This window comes from Falco naumanni, chromosome 1, assembly GCF_017639655.2.
Source record: "Falco naumanni isolate bFalNau1 chromosome 1, bFalNau1.pat, whole genome shotgun sequence".
Lineage (NCBI taxonomy): Eukaryota > Metazoa > Chordata > Aves > Falconiformes > Falconidae > Falco > Falco naumanni.
Window position 1 is genome coordinate 20,081,600 of NC_054054.1, and position 6,281 is coordinate 20,087,880.

The following is a 6,281-nucleotide window of genomic DNA, read 5'->3' on the forward strand; positions in this document are numbered from 1 at the left end:
CTGTGCTGTTAATGTTTACAGCACGCTCATTTCTCCTTGACTTCCCCGCCCCTCTGCCTTTTCCAGCTCCTGTTTTACAAATGCTGCATTCCCCTCTTGAGCTATAGCAGCTGTAGCTGGCTGTGTAACTTAAACCTGTATGTAGAGGAGAAGCTGGGCTTTTCACTTTTCCATATTAAACTTTCCCCAGTAGCTCCATGAAGAGAGCCTCCCATTTGTTGTCTTTAGGTCCTCCATGGATTTCTAGAGCCTGTTTAGACTTTCAGTGAATCTGTGAAAGGCTATGATAGCAACTGATATAATTCAGAGATGATCTAGTCTTCTAAATCAGTGTTTAGACTGGTTTATAAACTTGTAGTATTAACCCTGTCAGAGATGCGAGTTCTTACTTAATTTCATCTGTTCACTGGTTCCAAAGTAGGCTTTGGAAGATTTTTTTATCGCTTCTTGAAAGCCCAAACAACTGGTTATAATAATCATAATCCTCAGCTTTCATTGACAACCACTGCTGATACTAGGGCATGTGGAATATACCCCTCCTGTCTCTTTTAAGCCATTTATTTTAAACAGAGATGTTCTTAAATGCAAATTCAAGTGACCCAATAACACTGATAGGTTTTTGAATGCAGCTAGTTATCACTTTCTAGCACAACTTGCTCTGTAATGGTAGGTATCTGCCTGTGTAACAAAAAAGGGACTCTCCTATCTCATAATAGGCATGAATGTATAGTTGGCTGATCTTGCAGCTGTTGTGTATTTTGGAAAGTCCGCTGATTGACAATTTGATTTCTGCCCACTGAAAAGCGTGGAGTTGAGGTACCTTTTGATGAACTGCTAGATAAATGTTTATAATTCACTTCAAAAAGATATCCTCTCTCCTCTCCTCTGAAGATTCTTTTTTTACTGATACTATCTACCATGAGGAAAACTGGAAAAGCACAGGAGGTAGAAATGTTATTATTTGAATGCCTGCTGGTTGTAGACACAGAATAGGATGCCTATTAAAAAGGTTGTTCCATTTCAAAGCCAGATAACATCATCAGGGAGGGATGATGTTGGTGGGAGGGTGTTTCCTTTCAAGCAGTTAAGCATGATTCTTATTTTGCTTCTTGGTGGAATCAGGACTTACTCATCCTCTATGTCTTGGGGAATTAATTAATTCTTTGAGGACACAAGGATGAAGTTCCTGCTGTGTGTAGGCAGGGCTTGCACATAGGCTGTGGGCACTTCTGGTACTTTTCCTCCCACATACCCATGCATGTGCCAGCTGCAATCTGGGCCCATTATTATTACTGTGTTTATTCTCTTCAATTTCCCATCATACAGCTAGGAAGTTGTGGTAAATGTATTGTGTTTATTTTGCATTCAAGTTATTTTGCATCGTGTTATAATTAGAAGCTGGAGACAACTCTCTGTTGTTCAAGTGAGGCATTGTTCCTTCTCTTGGCTTTACTTTTTCCAAGTGCTGCCTCTTCATAGTCATTCTTTCACAGACCAAAAGTTTTGGGCTTTTTTGTTTGACACATTTAAAACTAATGGGCAGGTACACTGAGCTAATGCATATAGTGTGCTGTCCTAGAGAACTGGTTTAGTCTGTCTTGAGAGCAGGAGCAGCTGCAGACCACCTGCAGATGTTGACTGGACGGACAGTTGCTCGTCAGTGATTCGATTATGTTTCTTCAGTTCCCTTTTTGAGTCATGTTGGGCAACTGCTCCCAGCCCTTAATGGCTTCCTTATGTTCTTTCACCCTCTCTTGTTCAAACTGTGCAGCTGGCTGCTGGGGAGGACAGCACAGTGAAAATGGCTGGTGCCACATGGTTTGCAGGCAGATGATGTGTGACACTGTAGACAAGACAGTGGTTCCATTTCCTCTGTAACTGGTGGCTGCTGAGTGCCAGGTGATTTGTCTCATGCCTTCTTGAGAGAGGGTGAAGGAGACCTAAAGGATGTGGAGAAAGTCATGCCTGCTGCTTTGGTTTGAGCAATAGGTTAAAGCAAGTTACAACTGTTTCTGGATCCTACTTAGTTGTAGATTCCCTTTTGATATTGACAAAGCCCCTGTTATCATTGTGTTTTAGAGATGTCTGACCACTTTCTCCTGGACTTGCTTAACCAGCATTACAGCTGGTTGTATAATAACCCCATCTAGCATTCACAGCATTCTTTGCAGGAGGCTCGGCCCAGAGGTCTTGATCAGCAGTTCCTAGTTTGGATGAAGTATGGGAGAACTAGAGGAAAACTATGAAGTTATGAAATCCTTTTTATGAGAGCCTCATGCTGACTTTATATCCAAGTGTGAAGAAATAGCTTCTGAGATCATAGCTGTTTCTGAGCTCAAATTGTGTCCTTGTGCATAGCTTGTGATGTTGCCACTCACTAACAGGTATGGCTTGACAAGGCCAGTACTTAACATGCTGCACATGGTAGCAAAGTATTTATTATCATACTTAAATGAAACCCCAAAATACCTCTGTCATTAAAAATATATATATCTCTGAGCAGAGCTTTGAGGTAGGTCTGTCCAGCCTTCTTCCCTCAAAGAGCTTTTAAACTCAAACCTCAGGTTTTCCGTGAACACAGCAGACATGAGACAAACCTCTTAGAACAGAGACAAGAGAGAAAAAAGACAGACTAGACATGGGGAAGGGTTTATAAACAAATCTCCTGCTGCTCACTTTGTCCTTGCTTCCAGTCTTGGTTTCAGTCAGCTCTGTGGCTTTCAGGGTTGAAGCAGACTGTGAGTTCACTCTAGTCCCTAGCAAGTTTGTTTTCTGTTGTCACTGTGGGGCTTATTTCTAGCTTTTCCTGCTGCTTTTGGCTATCTCCTGAGCCTGAACTGCATGCTCATGCCTCCTTGCTGTTTGCCTCTCCCTTGTCTTAAGCACACCCAGTAGCTCTCAAATGCAGATACTGCATCCTTTTCCCTGCAGAGGGGCCCACTTGGCTCTGTTGCTCTCTTTAAAGGAAGATAATATACCAAGAGAAACAAACAAATTGGATACTGTCTGTTCTAGCCCCTAACAGAGACACTTTTCTGGAAAAAGAACGGTATGTTGTGATAAATGTGAAATGTACAATCTAAATATTTAGCTACTGTTAAGTCATCTGTTAATGTTTTCTGGCTATCTTTTAAAAGTTGTTTGTGTGCTGCTTTGTATAGTTTCCATCAAAAAATACAAAAGGCAGGTTTTTGAATTCTCATATAATGGAGAAAATGTACAGTTAACCATACCTTTGGTTTGTGCAAAGATTAACTGGGAGATCTCTGACTGCCTTACACCTCAGCTGGAATTTGTGCTTTTAAGTCCTTAATAGCAGTTTTGGTTGTCTAGGCTGCTTAGTTCTGCTAGTTCAGCAGACCTCTTCGTAATGAAGAGCCAAGGTTCAGTATTTGGTATATTTTCTGCATGGGATGAATAATTTTGCTCATATCTGGTACTGTTGTAGTAGACCTCCTATATGAATACAAGTGTAGATTGCTGCCCATCAGATCTTTCCTCTTAATCTAATCTAAGCACCTACACTGAGCAGACATCTGAGAAATATAGCAAGTTTTTGTCTGGTAAAGTAATGCAGCTCCCATGTTACTCTACACAATGAATATGGTTGCTTTTATCCTACTTCAGTCTGAAACTTCCCAATGAGTTCAGAGAAGTTTATGGTGGAAACATACCCATCTGTAAACTAACCACTAGTGTAATGAAAAGTTATACAAAAATGTAACATCTAACGAGTTCCATGGCAACTAGAGGAACAGCAAGATACTTCACAATATGATGACAAACAACGATATTGAGGAGGAATGTACATGAAAGAAACAATCAAACAATAATAACAAGAATAGAGGCACATTTTCATTAGATGAAAACTACTTAAACAATGACCTTTCTGACAAACCACAGAAATAGCAAACACGCAAGCTTTTTAATAAGTTGCATATTGCAGTTTTGCACACATCCCCTGGAAGCTTGATACAGTCCAAATGTCTGTCCCTTGGTCAAGGCCTGTGGGTATGTGCTCTTTGATGGCTGAACAAACAAGTGAAAGCTTGCAGGTTACTCAAACCTGCAGGAAATCAGTGGTTCTGACTACTCTTCCGGAACTCCCCTTGAATATGAATTTTTCTCATTTGATGTTTTCTTAGTCCTTGTTATTACTTTTGTGAGGGAGAGAGGGGAACAAAATTGTTAGTATATGATCTGTGATCAAAGGTATGGTTGGGATCCAATAAAATTGACTTGTCTCTGAATTTAGTCCAAGCCAGCTCTAGTTCCTGCTTATGTTGTAGCACTCTTTAATGCCATATTGCATTTGAAATGTATAAATGTCTTGATTTATATTATGAATGGGTCTTTGGTTGCTTTGTCCCATTAGGCTGATGCTGTAAGCTGGAGAGGGGGGAACAAAATATCATGTGGGATGATACCAGAATTAGTAGCTGTTCCTTCCAAGACCTCTCAAAGCAGTAGGTTTCTTCTGAAGAAAGTATTTCAGATACATTGAAACCTTTTTAATTCTCACTTCTTGCTAACAGTTCTCATTGATGAGATCTATCAGGTCTATCTGGTTCTTAAATCAGGGGGTTATTATGTGTCTTCAATCTGTCATAATGATATTTATCAACAACAAATTTTCAAGAGCATTAGAGATTAATTGTGTTCAACTAAGTGTAGGCTATTAAGAGTTAAAATCCCTGCAATGGAAAAATGATTCACCTATGTCTATTTAACATTTTGCTCACAACTCTTGGCTTGTTCTAGGGTTTTTTTCTTGTCTTTTATCATAGTTCAATGTTAGTTATTACAAACATTCTCCAACCTTCAAAATGGCATTAGAAATAATGGTTATTCCTACTGTCTGTAAAGATGCAAAACACACGAGATAACAATTAAACTGCCATTCTTATTTGGTGTTTTATCAGAAATGTATGGTGTATATATGCCAGTAACTCTTACTGCAGTTTTTAAACTAAAAGGAAGTAATGCAGTGTCAAGCACTATTGGACAAATAATAAAATTCAGCAACCCCAAACAGAAAAAAGATGGTTTCTTGCTAAGAACACATGAGAAGGGAAACAGACTCTGCTTCTGTTTTTTGCTGGGGGCTCTGTGTGTATAGTTGTGTGCCTGTGCCTATGTGAGGAGTGGGCTGGGTGGGTTCAAAAATCCACTGGTTAGACAGGCAGGACCATAGCAGCAGCTGCATATTGAGTGCTCAGCATCCATGGTGCTTCCTTCTCTCTCACTTCTCTTTAGCTCCCTTCATGCTGTAAGAATAACACTGCTTAGGCACAGATCAGGCGAAATAATGTTAGTTGTGTTGTATCCTGTGACTCTGTGCAGGTTAATGCTTTTCATCTATGTTAACAGAACAATGAAGCATGGTCAGCATGCAGGTTGGCCACAGCCATGTTGTACGACAAGGGCTAAATATGGCTACTTCTCGAGAGTAGACAGAGCTTCATTCAGCCCTTCTGTGACAAATTATTACAGTTTGGGCAGACTTTCATATAGTTTCAGAAAGGGCATGTTAATGTCTTGTACCTCTTGAAAGACACACTTTTAAATAAGATGCAGCTGCACTGTATTTTCAGTTCATTCCCTTGCTGCTTTATGAGAAAAGATGACTAACTCATTTACGGCAACACTGAGCAGTAATAACTTCAAATTTATGGGGCACCCAGTGTCTAGATGCCTTAAGGCGCCTGACAGGCTATAACTTAAAATGTAACTTGAAAAAAAAGCAGTCTGATTTAATACAATAGAACTGATGGAGAAACAGAAACCCTATTGTGTGATAAATAGAACAGCGTCCCACAAACAATATCAAACCCAAACTCTCTGCAGCCTGACCCAGAGGGGTGCCATTGTTCTCTCTGAAATGTCATAGGCGTACACATTTGAGCTAGGAGAAAGCATTTATATAGGCAGGCTTTGCACATGGTAAACCAGAACTAGCTACAGCTTTAGACTGAGCAGTAGGATTTGTTTGCCTTGTTAACCAAGGATGAATACTTCAGAAAGGAAGCAACATAGTGGCAGACATCTTTCAGATGTCTTTCTATAGGTATTACTTTTCTTTGAAAAGTGTGCTTTTCAAAGTACACTTCTCCTATTAATCATTAGATTAATCTGTACATACATATACACATATTTTTCCACTGGTCCCTCTTCTCTACTAGTTTCAGATAGTTACAGAACTACTTCCTGGCTTTAATCTCGTCTCAAAATAAACTTCTGCCCCGAAGTGTGGGTTTAACAGGCTTCTATCAAGCTTTTCT